At 43.3% G+C, this 14,467-nt stretch overlaps 1 long non-coding RNA gene across 5 annotated transcripts in view; it reads right to left on the bottom strand.

Moving 5' to 3' along the window:
• The window catches only part of LOC309362046, a 61,408-nt gene that overhangs the window by 32,632 nt on the left and 14,309 nt on the right, over positions 1-14,467 (bottom strand). For 2 of the 5 annotated variants that reach the window (XR_014164729.1, XR_014164731.1), the window contains exon 2: positions 13,218-13,313. This is a non-coding gene — a long non-coding RNA (uncharacterized lncRNA). Of the gene's footprint in view, positions 1-825; positions 931-4,742; positions 4,847-5,610; positions 7,120-13,217; positions 13,314-14,467 lie in introns of those variants that run through there. The other 3 variants (XR_014164728.1, XR_014164730.1, XR_014164732.1) reach the window with 3 other exon arrangements.

Below are 14,467 nucleotides of genomic sequence, written 5' to 3'. Positions count from 1 at the left end.
CTGTTGAAGCCCTTGCTGTGGAATAGCGAGATGAAACAGACATGATCATTCCTGCCCTGGGCATCCTTGACGGTGTTTTGGAGCTTGAGAGGCTCTTTGGTACTTTGAGGTGCTCCAGACTATGAAGCAGGCTGGATGAGAACTGGAGTGCAGGTGGTGCAAGTCTCATTCTGAAGCCTACGGAAAACTGCTAAGAACACATAGTTGTGCCTACTATGTGGCAGTGTGAGCAGTGAAAAAAAGCTCATTTTGTAGCTCACATTGCATCCTTTAGAAGCCAGCCATTAGAATTATCTCTGATGATGTGGGGGTTATTGTTATATATTCAGTGGTCTGTGTTTGCCTGAGCTTGAGTCTGGACTAAGGATTCTGAGGCCCCCGTGTTCTAATTCAATACATAATATCCAATCACAGAACATTTCAGGATTTGGGCCACTGCCATTGGTTTTTAAACTCTAAGTTATGATCTGCAGCTTGGGAGTTTAGACAGCCAATCACATTGAGAGTGGGAGTGGCCCAGGCCTTCAGAAATGTACATAAGCAGTTGCTTTGCTGTTATTGTCCAGTTCTGTTAGTTCAATAAAGGTTCTTGCTGTTATCACTGTGTCTAGCTTTGTGGGAACCCACCTACACTTCAGTCACTGACTCCCATTGTTGGGGAGGAGCTTCTGGAGATCCTGAAGACCCACTACAGCCTGTAACTTTGCAATACAGATGTGTGTTCCATGAATTCACTGCTGCACTCAGAGAAGCTGGAATCAAATATAGATAGGGTTACCTCTTCAAACTGCTGATAACACATGAAGGAAGAACTAAAGCTGCAGTCACCCACCTTGAAGCAAAATAAAAATAAAAATGGACCAGTAACAGCTTCAGCCAAAAGGAGATAAATACACAGAGGAGCAGAAGACAGTGGAGAAGACACTGATCCTGAAGAGGGAAGAAGGCGTGGGGGGGGGGGAGAGAAAAGAACAAAACTAAGAAAATGGCTGCAAAAACAGCAGCAACAGCAGCCTTTGATGGATTCTGTCCTGCTTGGAATCCAGAACAGGCAGTGTGGTTAATGGTTTTAAGGCCCCTCTAATCAACCTTCTTAGAGGCATGTGTCATGACTGCTCCTTGTCACTGTTGTTATTTGCAGTGGTGATATAGGTGCCAGGCAATTGACTGTGAGAAGATTCTTCTATTAAAGGCATCATCTGATACTTCTAATGCTACAGAACCCAAAAGAAGCTCATTCTTTCTAGTCCAGTGTTTCCCAACCTTGTGCCTCCAGCTGTTTTTGGACTACAATTCCCATCATCCCTTGCCACTCGTCTTGCTAGTCAGGGATGATGGGAGTTGTAGTTCAAAAACAGCTGGAGGCACAAGGTTGGGAAACACTGTAATCTAGTCAACCAGCTGAATGCTTTCCACCGAGTCCCAAATTACTCAAAATCCAGAATTCTCTTTTCTAATGAAGAAGCAGCAGAAAATGGATTTTATCTACCATATTTACTCAAGACTAACGTGCCATCGAATCTAATGCGCAACTCAATTTTCAGAACCTTGAAACCAAAAAAAGCATTTGCTGGCGAATGTAAATGTGTCATCAAATCTAATGAACCCCTTAATTTTTCCAATGTAATTTGGCCAAAAAAGATGAGAATTAGATTCGAGTAAATACGCTATTTCATTTGGCTGGGGGGGAAAGCCCGGCTTATACCCCACCCATCTGAATGGGTTGCCCCAGCCACTTGGGGTGGCTTTCAACATAATATAAAAACACAATGAAATATCAACCATTAAACCATTAAAAACTATATAGGGCTACCTTTAGATGTCTTCAGAAAGTTGTGTAGTTGTTTATCTGTTTACAAAGTTGTGAATGTTTTGGACCACTGTTTCTGACACCATTTCCAAGATCACTAAAAGCTTCATACCCTCCAACATTTATCCAAGGAAAATAGAGACGTCCCATTCCATAATGATAATTTTACTATTTTCTCCAATGAAAATGGTGGCATCCTAAGGAAAAGTGGGAGATTTCGGGATCAAATCAGAAACCCAAAAAGCTTCTCTAAATCAGAGATGTCCCTGGAAAATAGGGACACTTGGAGGGCCTACAACTTATCTCTAGCACTAGTCCTACTTTCACTAAATAAAAACCCAGATTTCAATATCTGGCATAGACTAATTTTTTCCCTGATGACAGCCACCTGCTGGCATGTGTTTGGAAATCCAAGGCTGAACAGCCACTAGAAATATGGTTCAGCAATGAGTGGGTTGTTGTTATCTCTGAACACCTCAATAGACATAGAAAGATGATAAAATGTATTGCAAAGAGAGACACTTTAGATGAAACCTGGTTTTCCTTTTTCTCATATATAAGGGATGGAAATAAAAATTCTCTCACTGACAACCCAAACCCATCAGTGCAGGAGCTATATTAACTAGTAATGTGCTTAAGAGTGTGTCTGAAATGGCTTCTGGTGCAATCACCATGGCGTTTGGCAGCTTTCCCATAGCACCGGACTCCAGTCATGCAATTTTTTAGGAATAATATGGGGGTAATTATCCCTGGCAACCCCCCAGGGCAGGGGGGGGTGGACTTCTCATCTGCTGCTCACTGCAATGGAATTCAGGGGCAGGGATGCTGGGTGTTCAGCACTGCACAAATTGGAAACTCTCCATTGCTGGCACCATGAGAGAGAGTATTCCTGTTCCTTAAAAAATAATTGAATTCGGACCCTGAAACAGGCGTGCTCTGGAAAGAAGTGTTAAGGTTCTGATCGGGAAAGGATTTTCATCATTTTGCTACGATTCATGTGAGGTGAGCATCTGTTTCTTTTCTATACTTATTACTTCATGACTTGGCAAGCCTCACTAAGAAATATTTAATTAACTAAACGGAATGCAAGAGGAACTGTACAAAAACTTGAGAATTTGATGCTTTATGGTGTGGTCCTCTGTGGAGGGCTCTAATTGGAACTGGCAAGATATGAAAGGACTTTGTACAAAAACATGAGTAGATATACTTTCGGCTTGGAACGATAAAATGGCGTAAATGGTGGTGCATTAGAAAAAGAAAGGGCCTCTCTACAGGGGTTGAACACAACTGATGGATTACAACTGGGAAATATTTCACATAAGAAACTACATTTGCTTGCATGGATTCTTGTCGTATATGGATTAATATCAAAGTGAAGGTGAATCTTTGATCTTTGCAAGCTTCCCCTAGGGCCCGGGGGGAGCAAAGCTTGGATTGTAGAGGAACCAAACAATTACTAACTGTGAAATGTACCTTATGGCTTTGCCCCCTATGGAAGACCCTTATTCGGATTTGAAAAACACCAGTTCATTAAAAGATTTGAAGGATTGTTGTGTTTTAAATTTTGATAGACAAAGGAAAGCTGGAAGACAGCTCAGAGTCCTGGAAGCTCGTGGAAGATAAGATCGTGGAATGAAAAGGGACCTCTGAGGGGGACTGCACCAGAAACATCTGATGAAAACAACAGGAAGCATAAATAAAATTCCTCTTGCATGCTAATATACATATGGATTTGTTAAATACGATTGAAAGTCGCATACCAGTGACTGTTATGATAAGATAAAGGATAACATCGGATATCGGATTTATGATACTTTATGATTATGAGATTTCCTCCTGACCAGCCAGAACATGGGAAGTCCCTTTAAATTATATAATTTGGAATGTATAATTGGCTTTATTATTTGTACTATGTGTGGCAAGATTTGATTTGTTATTAATTGGAGTGTTATTTTTTAAAAAACAAAGAGTGTGTCTGAAATAATATTGCACAGTTAATGTAATGCACTCAGTGGTAATTGTATCATGCATTTAGACTCAGTTCTTGTTGTTGCAGTTTTGTTATATTGGAAAATAGTGGTGGTGGAGAGAGAAAAAAGGCAAATAAGGGGTTGTGCATGATAAAGGGAAATAAATGCATGGTTTAGAGAAAGTGGATAGTTTTTCTTCCATAAATCTAGAACTTTGAGCCATTCCACAAAGCTGAATATTGGAAGAATCAGGACAAAACGGAAAGGACTTCACCACATAACACACATATTTAAACTAAGGAATTCATTGTTGGGAATGGCCACCAACATGGATAGCTTTAAAAGAGGATTAGGCAAATTCATGGAGGATGAGGCTATCAATGGCTACTAGCCATGGCGGTTATGTTCTACCTCTACTATTGGAAACCAGTGAATACCAGTTGCTAGGAATCACACACGGGGAGAGTACTGTTGCACTCAAGCCAGCCTCAGGGCTTTCCATAGACATCTGGTTGGCCACTGTGAGAAAAGGAAGCTAGAGTAAATGGGTCTGTGGCCTGATCCAGTAGAACTCTTTTAATGTTCTTGTGAATATGTGCCGTCCTGAAATAATAAAGTATTCTATGCATGCTTTGAGTGCAATCCTAGAAGGGCACCCCAGAGGACATAGGATTTTGAAGTCTGTGGGCAGAGAGAGTAGTCCACCATCTGAAGCCCCCTCCCAACAAGTGTAGGAGCCACTGTTGCCCCTCCACTGTTCTTGCCTCAATGATGGGGAGGGCAAATTGGATATCCCAGGGGCAGATCAGGGTGGATTTTTTAAAAAAGGTGTCTTGTCCGTGTTCTAAGCTTAAATTTTCCCCTGGATTGAGATGAACTCTAAATGTGGCCTATGTGTTAAAGCAGAAAAACAAAACAAAAAACCAAGCCCTTGGTTTTTATGGTTCCTGTGACTTATTTACCACATCAGAAAGGATGTCAGCAGACTCAGGAAAAGCTCTGTCAGTGAAGCCAGCTATTCCCAGGGTCATCCAGCGATTTGACTCAGACCAAATCGAAAATGGAGCTGCAGGAGGAAAATAATCTTTTTCAGACATGGCTTTAAAGGGGAAGGGAGGTTTGAGCAGGCTCTTACGTCTGCCCTTCCTCAATGGCAAACACCAGGAATTCAAAGCAGAGATTAGCTTTCGAAAAGGATTGAAACGAATCCCTGTGGAATAAATTAAATGCCTCACCCTTGAAGAGTGATTATGTTCCTTTCATTGGAGAAAGAGGCTCTTTCACCATAAGAAAAAAGAAAAAAGAAAGTGGGGGGAGCACTGCTGTCAGACCTTTGCAGCTCAACTTACTGCCTTTTGATAGTTTTTACCAGGAGTTGTTTGGCATATTTCTGGGGATGCTTATTTGAAGGGGGGTGTTAATATGTGAGCTTTTATCCCCTTCTATTAGAATTGATTTGTTGTTTTCCTTCTGTCCCAAATGTATCACAAGTTGTGCAAGTTGTCTGTATCAATGATAGGGAACCTGTGGCCCCTGCAGGAGCTGTTAGACTACAGCTCCCATCATCCCTGACCATCAGCCGCGCTGTTATTTTTGTGACTGGTCAACATTTAGATTAAGAAGCACATAAAATGCTTTTAAAAAACCAAATAATTTAAATCTTAGCTTCTGAAAATGTCAGATGTTAATGCTAATGCTAATAATAATAGCAAGTACCTGGCAATCATTTTTAATGCTTTGTATGCAATTTTACACAAATGTTACTTCCAAGCAAAACTAAATAATATTAATTTAACCAAAATATCTTTGAATTCCCAAGTCACATTATACCTTTTTAGCACCCTTCATTTTTGAAAGTTGATTCAGCTCACTCTACACTAGATCACCAAGGGTCTACTTAGGAGGAAGAGTCTACTCAGAAGATCCAGCAGCAAACAATGATCCAGAGCAGGGGTCGGCAACCTTTTTCAGCCGTGGGCTGGTCCACTGTCCCTCAGGCCATGTGGTGGGCCGGACTATATTTTGAAAAAAAATATGAACAAATTCCTATACCCCACAAATAACCCAGAGATGCATTTTAAATAAAAGGACACATTCTACTCATGTAAAAACATGCTGATTCCTGGACCATCCACAGGCTGGATTGAGAAGGCGATTGGGCCACATCCGGCCACCGGGCCTTAGGCTGCCTACCCCTGATCCAGAGACTTACCTGGAAGAGGCTGAGCTGGCAGTGACCAGATGAGACTCCTTAGGACCTTTGAAGGATTAACAGTTGCCATCTCCTCTGTTCCAGATCACACATTGTGTTGTACATGGATGCCCTGCAAAGCTCCACACCACCCACCTTCCAAAATGTGAGATTGCTTTGCCTTCAGACCATGCAGAAGTTACATTTGTCCCTGGAGTGGGAAATGTGAAGAGCATTTCTAAGAGTAGGCTCTGCAGCACTGAGTATCTGAAGCCATCCCCACATACAAACAGCTAGGATCACAGGACAAGAAAAGGATTCCACACGTTGAATATAGTTTCATTGCAAACTCTTAACACCGTATATTTTGAAAAATTCAGCACTGAGGTCAAGGAAAGCAAAGTCCTAGTTTGAGAATGGACTGAAATTTCCTGAAAATATTCAAATGTAGATGCAGCACACATCTGATAAGAATAACCTCTTTGGAAGTACCTTTTATTTCTTGGAATCCAAAATTAAACATTCTAAAGCTCTCTTTTTCAGGAATAAAGGATAATTAGCAACAATGTAAGAACATGCAATTAAAGCCCAATGGGTTATAATTTATGTCTTACCCTCTGATGTGAAACAATTAGTATAGCATTAAAATAGTTTATGCATTAACTGCTTAAGGGGCAGAGTTAACTCTCTCAGCATCTGAATGAAAGCCATTGTATGGTTGCCCTTTTAAATGCCTCCGCCTTCCCCTTCACTTCTATAGCACAGAGTAGACTAAACCATGAAGGATTAGGGTGAGAACAAAATCTACCACATTGTTGAAGAACTTTCTTGTTGCTCACAGATATCCACATCCCATGCCCTGAGTGGCACTGCCAGGTTTTCTGAGTGCCTCAGCAGGGACTTGCCGAAATCCGAAACTTCCACGCAGGTGCATGAGCAGTGTTCCAGTGTTATAAGGGGTTTTTTTTGGGGGGGGGGGAGTCAGTATGGATGGTGTCCATGCATCCCTTCCAAACCTGCGGTCCTGTGTAGATGAGGGTAGAATCTCTAAGAGGAAACCAGTTATTTTGTTAAGGGAATATACGCCTCAGGGTAAAGAGGTGAATCTTCAGCATTCTCTGAACGTGGGGAGTTCCATAACTTAAGGGATGCCACAGAGAAAACGCTTTCCTGGGTTGCTACCTGCCTCCCAGACTTTGAGATTGGAGGAACTAACAAGACGGCCCCCTCTGCTGATCTCAGCACCTGAGAGGGTCTATAGCAGTGGTGGCAAACCTTTTAGAGACTAAGTGCTGAAACTGCAACCCAAAACCCATTTATTTATCGCAAAGTGCCAACATAGCAATTTAACCTGAATACTGAGGTTTTAGTTTAGAAAAAACAATTCATACATTAGGGTTAATGTAACCCTTTCCATTGATATATAATTTTATGGCATAACTCAGTGCTTTTTTTCTTTAAAAAATGTTTAGGAATACTCAAGAAAATCACCATCAGGGAAAATAAATACAGTGAATTTCTTCTCCCATTAAATTCACAAAATGTTTAGGGTATGCATCTCCCTGCATCCCCACAGAAAAAAATCACTGGTATTACTCCAAAAAAAAGTTGTGTTATGAGCCATCAAACCTTGGAAATATACTTTTTCCAGAAGATTCCAGAATTTTGGTCACTGGTATACTAAGAGCTTCTGAGTGGGGGGGGGGGATTGCCCAGAGTTGTTCAGCTGTTGGAGGGGGGGGGGGTTCCAAAGTTGTTGAGCTTTTGGGGGGGGTTGCCGAAAATTGCTCACCAGCCACACAGATGCTTACAATCGCACAAGTCGCGGAAGATCTCCACACTCGCTGCCAGCAGCCGCAAATCAACCGCCCAATTGCCACAATGGCAGCCAATCGAAAACAGCCCTTGACACAGCCACCAATCACCTGCACTATCACCGCAGAGAATCTCTTGCTCGCATCTTTTAGGAGCCCCAAGGAGACGGAGAGCACTGTCCGCCTAGACCAGGGGCGGCGCTCCTCCCTCCCAGCCCGGATCAGGAGGTGTGGTGAGCGAATCGCAAGCGTGTCCCTTTGTGTGCGCACTCACTCTCTCACCCAAAGACCCGTGCCAGCTGGTTGGAGGGTGTGCAACTCCCCCCGACGACGCTGTGGGCAGCGTATGCTCTAGGGAGCGTTTCCCCCACGCAGCAGCATGGGGGGGCGGAGTGGCCGGCCACTTTGCCAACCCCCAGCAATGGCCCTGCTTTGGCGATGGCACGTTTGCCCACAGAGAGGGTTCTGAGTGCCGCCTCTGGCATGCGTGCCAAAGGTTCGCCACCACTGGTCTATAGGGAAGGAAGCAGACTTTCAGCTTAGAGAATCATATGGAAGAAGAACTGAGTCAAGGCATTTCTAAGGGTGCATATACTCCCTCCACCCTTGGACTCAAGGCTGAATGGAAGCAGGCAGAAGGGGGCTGGCATCTCTTCAGTCTAACTGCCAACTCCCAAAGGATATGGATGTGCACCTGTGTGATACTCTCTGCTGCCAACATTCACCATGATGACAGAGCACATCTGCAGTCCTTTATCCCTGTGGAGTTTTGTTTAGGTATGGAGTGTGGCCTTGTTCTCTTTTTTAAATGACATAAACAACAACAAAACCTGGTCTTTTTCCATACTGTTTTAGTCTCTACAGTTTATAAGACTCACAACCCATCTTACCTCTTTTCCCCTTTCACTTCAGCATGCCTGCATGTAGGACTCCTGTTTTGCTAATGGGGGGAGTAATATCAAGATCCAGAAAGCTCTAGTGAGTAAATTGTACAAATAGTTGCTACTCAACTGAATGAATTTTTACTTTTTTTAAAAAAGGAAGGGAGAAGAATCTACATCAGCAGTCACCAGCATGACAATTGTTGGTGTAATGTTGCCCTCACGTCTTCCCCTGGTGCCCATGAAGCCACTAAGTCCCCACCACCTTCATGTTCCCTTGGTCATGAGGTAGTGGGAGCGGTAACTTTCTCCTCTCTTGTGAAGTATAGGGCTGAAAGAGGAAATTACAGCAGTCCTCTTTCCTACTTCCTCTTTCAACTCTATGTCTGATATTAATTCTACTGGGTATAATTTTTACCTAGCCTTCTTGAAAAAGCTGTGCACACACACTTTCTCTCTTTCTCCAGTGGGGCTAGGGGGGGGGAAATAAATGAGACCAGAAGGGGTGGCCATCCCCACAACACACATTCCAAAATCCAAAACTGCATGCTTCTAAATAGTTGGTGACCCTGATCTGCATAGCAAGTAGCATTACTGATAAGACCTGGGAAAGGATATGGAAATATTCTTCTGTAACTGTGATTTATGCAAAAACTAAGGAAACAATTGTGAAATCCAACATGCTCTAATACCGTTTTAGAATGAGTAAAATATATCATTTAAATTGTGGGCAATGTTGGAGACATAAGTACACTATTAAGACACTTCAAGCACATATTGGGGACTGTCTGATTACCAGTCTTTAATGGGTAGAACTATTTCAATCCAATTTATGGAATTTGTTTATTTAAAGATTTATATATTGCTTTTCACAAAATGTATCAAAGTGGCGTACAACAATGTAAATTGAATACTCTTTATGTCCATATTTCTTATATTGGACTTTTTATAGGGGTGCCTGTTTTATTTCCCCAGAACACACTTGGAAAACTGAAATGAATATTGATGATACCTCACTCCCAATCTCCAGATGACTTTACACCACGGTTTTATGCAGGTGTTACAAAGCATAAGGGACACGATTGAACCCTATAGGACCCCGTCCCCCCAAAATCATAAATCCCAAGTTGTTGAGCAGTGGTCTCTCAACAATAGTTTCTCAAATTGATCATCTGGACAGAAACAGGACCTCCATGCACAGTACTTTAAAAATACAATCCAGAAGGGTTGGTAGCACTGAAAGCTGCTGAGAGATCTTAGAGAAATCACAGAGTCATATTGCCCCTGTTGGTATTCCAGGGTAAGTCACCCATCAGGATGCACAAAGAGTGTGCCAAAACAAGGTCTAAAGTCCAATGGAAAGAGATCAATGTTGTGTAGTGAAGTTCATCGTGGGCCAGCAGGGGGATACTGTGGATAGTTTTCACTCAGGTCTGTAGATAGTTTTCACTCAGGTCCACGTCAGTTATTTTAGGCGGGAAACTCTGGGTTGTTGTTGCTACAATGTTGACAGCCGGCTGCCTATAAAAGCAGGCCGGCTGAGCTGTTTGCTGTTCAGTTTTCTGTTCCAGCTTACAAAATAAAGAGCTGCTTGGAGAAATCGCTGTGTCGTCTGCCATGTCTACCCACTATTCTACAATCAAGGAAATCAGCCTCATCAAAGAGTAGTTGAAATGCAGTTGCTACACACTCAAGCAGGTTGTCCAAGTAAGGGGTCTTGGTGGTGGTGGTGGTGATATTATTTTTAAAAAATTAATCATAATCATCATCCAGGGTGATTTACAGAACTGAAAATATATAACAAATATAAAATATGCAAAGCTTAAAGCCAAACAATAAAGCAACAATGAATCTAAATAATTCAAAAAGCACATGCCCAATAACATGTAACATAATCAAAAATAGCAGAATATAGAATTACAGTTGTACCTCGGGTTACATACGCTTCAGGTTACATACACGTCAGGTTACAGACAACCCAGAAATCGTACCTCGGTTAAGAACTTTGCTTCAGGATGAGAACAGAAATCGTGCTCCAGCGGCGCGGCGGCAGCGGGAGGCCCCATTAGCTAAAGTGGTGCTTCAGGTTAAGAACAGTTTCAGGTTAAGAACAGACCTCCAGAACGAATTAAGTACTCAACCCGAGGTACCACTGTAACCAAAAAGAAATAAAAATTAATGGTCAGTAAAACCAACAAACACCATTTTAATATGCTACTTTGCAACATAGTGGTAAATTCTAAAGCATGGGCACTCTTCATAGCAGTCCCCATAGCAGTGCCCCTTCTGATGAGTCTGGGGAGGGGGTTATTGGTTTGTAGGCGTTTTTTTCCTGGTTTTATTATGATTTTTGTGTTTTTATCTTGTACTTTTATGTTGTAAAGCGTCCTGAAATCTACGGCATAAGGGCAGGACACTAAATAAATAAATAAATAAATTAGTTAGTTAGTTAGTTAGTTAGCCAGTGCAGACGTGATGACTTAAATAGCTGCCACTCAGCTTTATCCAACATCTGACCCTATGAATAATTCTTGTGGACTCAAAAGCTTGCTAACTACTTTATGACATTTTGGTTAGTCATAAGAAAGAGACTTTATTATTTTTCAAAATGAACCGTGGCAGTTCTAAATACTGGCCACACATGCTCATGTAATGTACCTCTTCCTCTGGTTAGCTTATTTTGTAAATTTCTCTCTGAGAAAAACCTATCTATTTAGTACACAGAGGGTTGCAGATAGCCTGCCAGGAGATGAAATCACTGTCCCTGCTGTGAAGTACTTGGGAGGCCCTTTGTCCCACCACTGTTACTGAATATGAATCACAGGTGTTTGTGTAGTAAGAGTGCCGTTGCTTGCTTGTTCTTGGTTTTTGAGATAAACAGGCATATTTAGATCAATAATCTTTGCGGTTATGAGTAGAAAGAACTGCTATGATTAATACTGTGTCAGTGGAAGTGACTTTTGTTAAGTCTATATTGAAGTAACACTGTGCTGTTGTAACAAGATGCATGATATTCTTTTTGAAAATCAATTTAAGCACACCAAAAGGTTCGAGCCACTGCTGCACGCCGGGCTTTGATTGAAAGGGAGCTGCTCTATGGAGAAACACCCCCAGCTGTTCCTGCCACTGTGCTATATACTGACCCAGTCAGTAATGATGGCAAATTTAATGACATTCCATTCCGGAAAAATCATTTCCCCAATCCCTTATGTGATGTTTATGTGGGCCACACAGGCCCTCTGCTGTCAGGCTTTTCACATTGCCACTGGCATTGCCAACTTGCTGCAGAGAGATGAAATGCAGAGGTGGCAGAACAGTGTTATGGCTATAATGTCAGCACTCAGCAGCTGAGTTCGCTATTAGAAGGCGTGATAAACATATATCTCCCAGGATAGCATAATGGTTTATTGAAATGTTTTTGTTGGTGGTGTTTATGTTTCCCCAAGGGGCAGTGGAGTGTCCTGCTCACATCCAGTCAAAGAGGGCAAACGGCAGATAGTTATTCTTGTTGACAAAAGCACACACAGCAGCTCCTAAGCACTGAATACACACTGCCACACACTTCTAGGAACTACATAGCAGGCATTAACTCTCCCTGGTTTGTGTCCTCACAGAGCAGTTGAAGCAACAGTAGGACTGTGACCCCTATGCTTATGTACCTTCGACGGAATTTGCGCACGCCACTTGAGACTTCTCCTACATGGAAGTTGCCATTACACTTGCCTCTTTTAGCCCCTCTTGATCATGGGGAGGCAAACCATACACTCTTGTGCCTTGCCCACACTTTTTAGGACCTTTACTCCCATTATGTCTTGTACACATGCACGTAGGTTATGGGTTTTAGTTACAATTCAGCAGTGTATAAATTTTGTTCATAAAAACAAATAAACAAAATAAAATGCATGATGACACTACAACTCTAAAGCGCAATGCAATGTGGCACCTAGAGCTTTTTGCCACTTTGGGAATTGGGGATGGCTTAAAACATGAAGTGGGACGAAGACTACTATCCTAGGGCCATGGACTGGCTGGATGCAGAAGCATGGTGGGAGGCACCAGCTGGGTAACCCACAAGGGAGGAAGCCAGGGGATTACTGGTGGGACGACAATGAGTGGTCAGAGGGAGACGATTGGGAGGATGTGTCAGAAGCTAAAGAGGCAACAAGGCTTAGTGAACAGGAAGAGACTGGGGCAGAGAGCAATCTAAAAGCAGAGGCAGATGCGGAGGCTAGAGAAGGGAGGGGGCACAAGGCAGAGATCAGGTAAGCTGTTGAAGAAGCCAGAGGGTCTCCCCCTCCAGCTGCAACCATCCTGGTCTCCCAGAGCATGAAAAGGAATGAAGAGAACGGATGAAAGAGAGGCAAGAAGGAGGAGACTCAGGTTGCTTGAGAAGGATCCAGGAAGGAGATTTAGGGAACTGTGGGAAGGTGGGGACCTTCAGTCCTTGCAACTGCCTAACTGTGGAAAGTTACTAGGCTAATTAGGCTTGAGCTGTTTTGTTTCTTTGAATAAAGAGTTAACTTCACCGGCACCTTTTGAGTTATTACTTACCTGACCCTGGCAACTGCCTCTGACACCTGGCTCCCAGTTGCTGAAAAACAAGAGCTTGAAGGAGGATTCTTTTCAAAGGCTTTAATATCCAGATTCCTACAATACATATGCAAATCGCTGGTTAAGGCACAACAGGGAATGCACATAATTAATCCAAGGTTCAGCTACACAAAGGCAAGTGAATTAGCTCCCAAGGCTTAGACGTTGATCCGACAATGACACATACCCTTGCTATCCTATATAAAGGAACAGGGCGGACTCAACTTAGCACAGCAAGCATTTCTGCAATCCATCACTATGCTTGGTATAGGAGCCTCTTGCATCTAGACAGGAGGGGATCTCTGCCCCCTGAGTGCTGGACAGGGCACCCCCCCACTCTGGATAGGGCTCCTCCTAGTGTCTGACTGTGCTGCGGAAGCTGGTACATGAGGCACCATGGAAGTGTCAAGGATTGCTCCAATAGTTGTAGAGAGGGAGGCAAGGGTGGCAGAGGTCACGGCTGTTGTTGCAGAGATGGGTGAGTTGGAGAATGGGTTGAGGGGAAAACCCCATGCTTGGATCATCCCCAGGACCCTCACTGTCAGGTTGCCTCAACTACAGCATGGACCTCCCCAACCCACTGGAGCCCTTCTTCAAGGGAAGAGAGTGGAAAGGAGGAGCATGTGGCCTAGTCATGTAATTGCCATATGTCAGGTTTTCACTGGACACATCCTCTTTTTCAGGAGTAAAATTTGTGTCCAGGAGGATTTTTAAAACTTGGCAAAATGTCTGGGGTTTTTTAGTTTGGTAGCAGGCCAAATTCAGCAGCGGAGGCAGGAGCCTTATGGCCCTCATTGTCTTCTTCTCCCTTTGCCAGCAGGGGAGGCCAGCCCCACTCCAGAAGGATGCTGCCATTGAGGAGCACAATGGCCAGCAGGGCACACCCAGGTAAGCAGTGTGCTTTGCAGGGTTCCCGCTCTGCACCCCCGCCATTCCTTCGTCACTGGGGCCTTTGCTCAGCACCTTATACAGTGGTACCTCAGGGTAAGAACTTAATTTGTTCTGAAGGTCTGTTCTTAACCTGAAACTGTTCTTAACCAGAAGCACCACTTTAGCTAATGGGGCCTCCTGCTGCCACCGCGCTGCTGCTGTGTGATTTCTCTTCTCATCCTGAAGCAAAGTTCTTAACCTGAGGTACTATTTCTGGGTTAGCGGAGTCTGTAACCTGAAGTGTCTGTAACCTGAGGTACCACTGTATGGGCACCACAGGT

Source organism: Podarcis melisellensis (assembly GCF_964234715.1).
Source record: "Podarcis melisellensis genome assembly, chromosome: Z".
Lineage (NCBI taxonomy): Eukaryota > Metazoa > Chordata > Lepidosauria > Squamata > Lacertidae > Podarcis > Podarcis melisellensis.
Note: the sequence above shows the minus strand (reverse complement) of the source record. Positions and strands in the feature narration are given on the sequence as shown.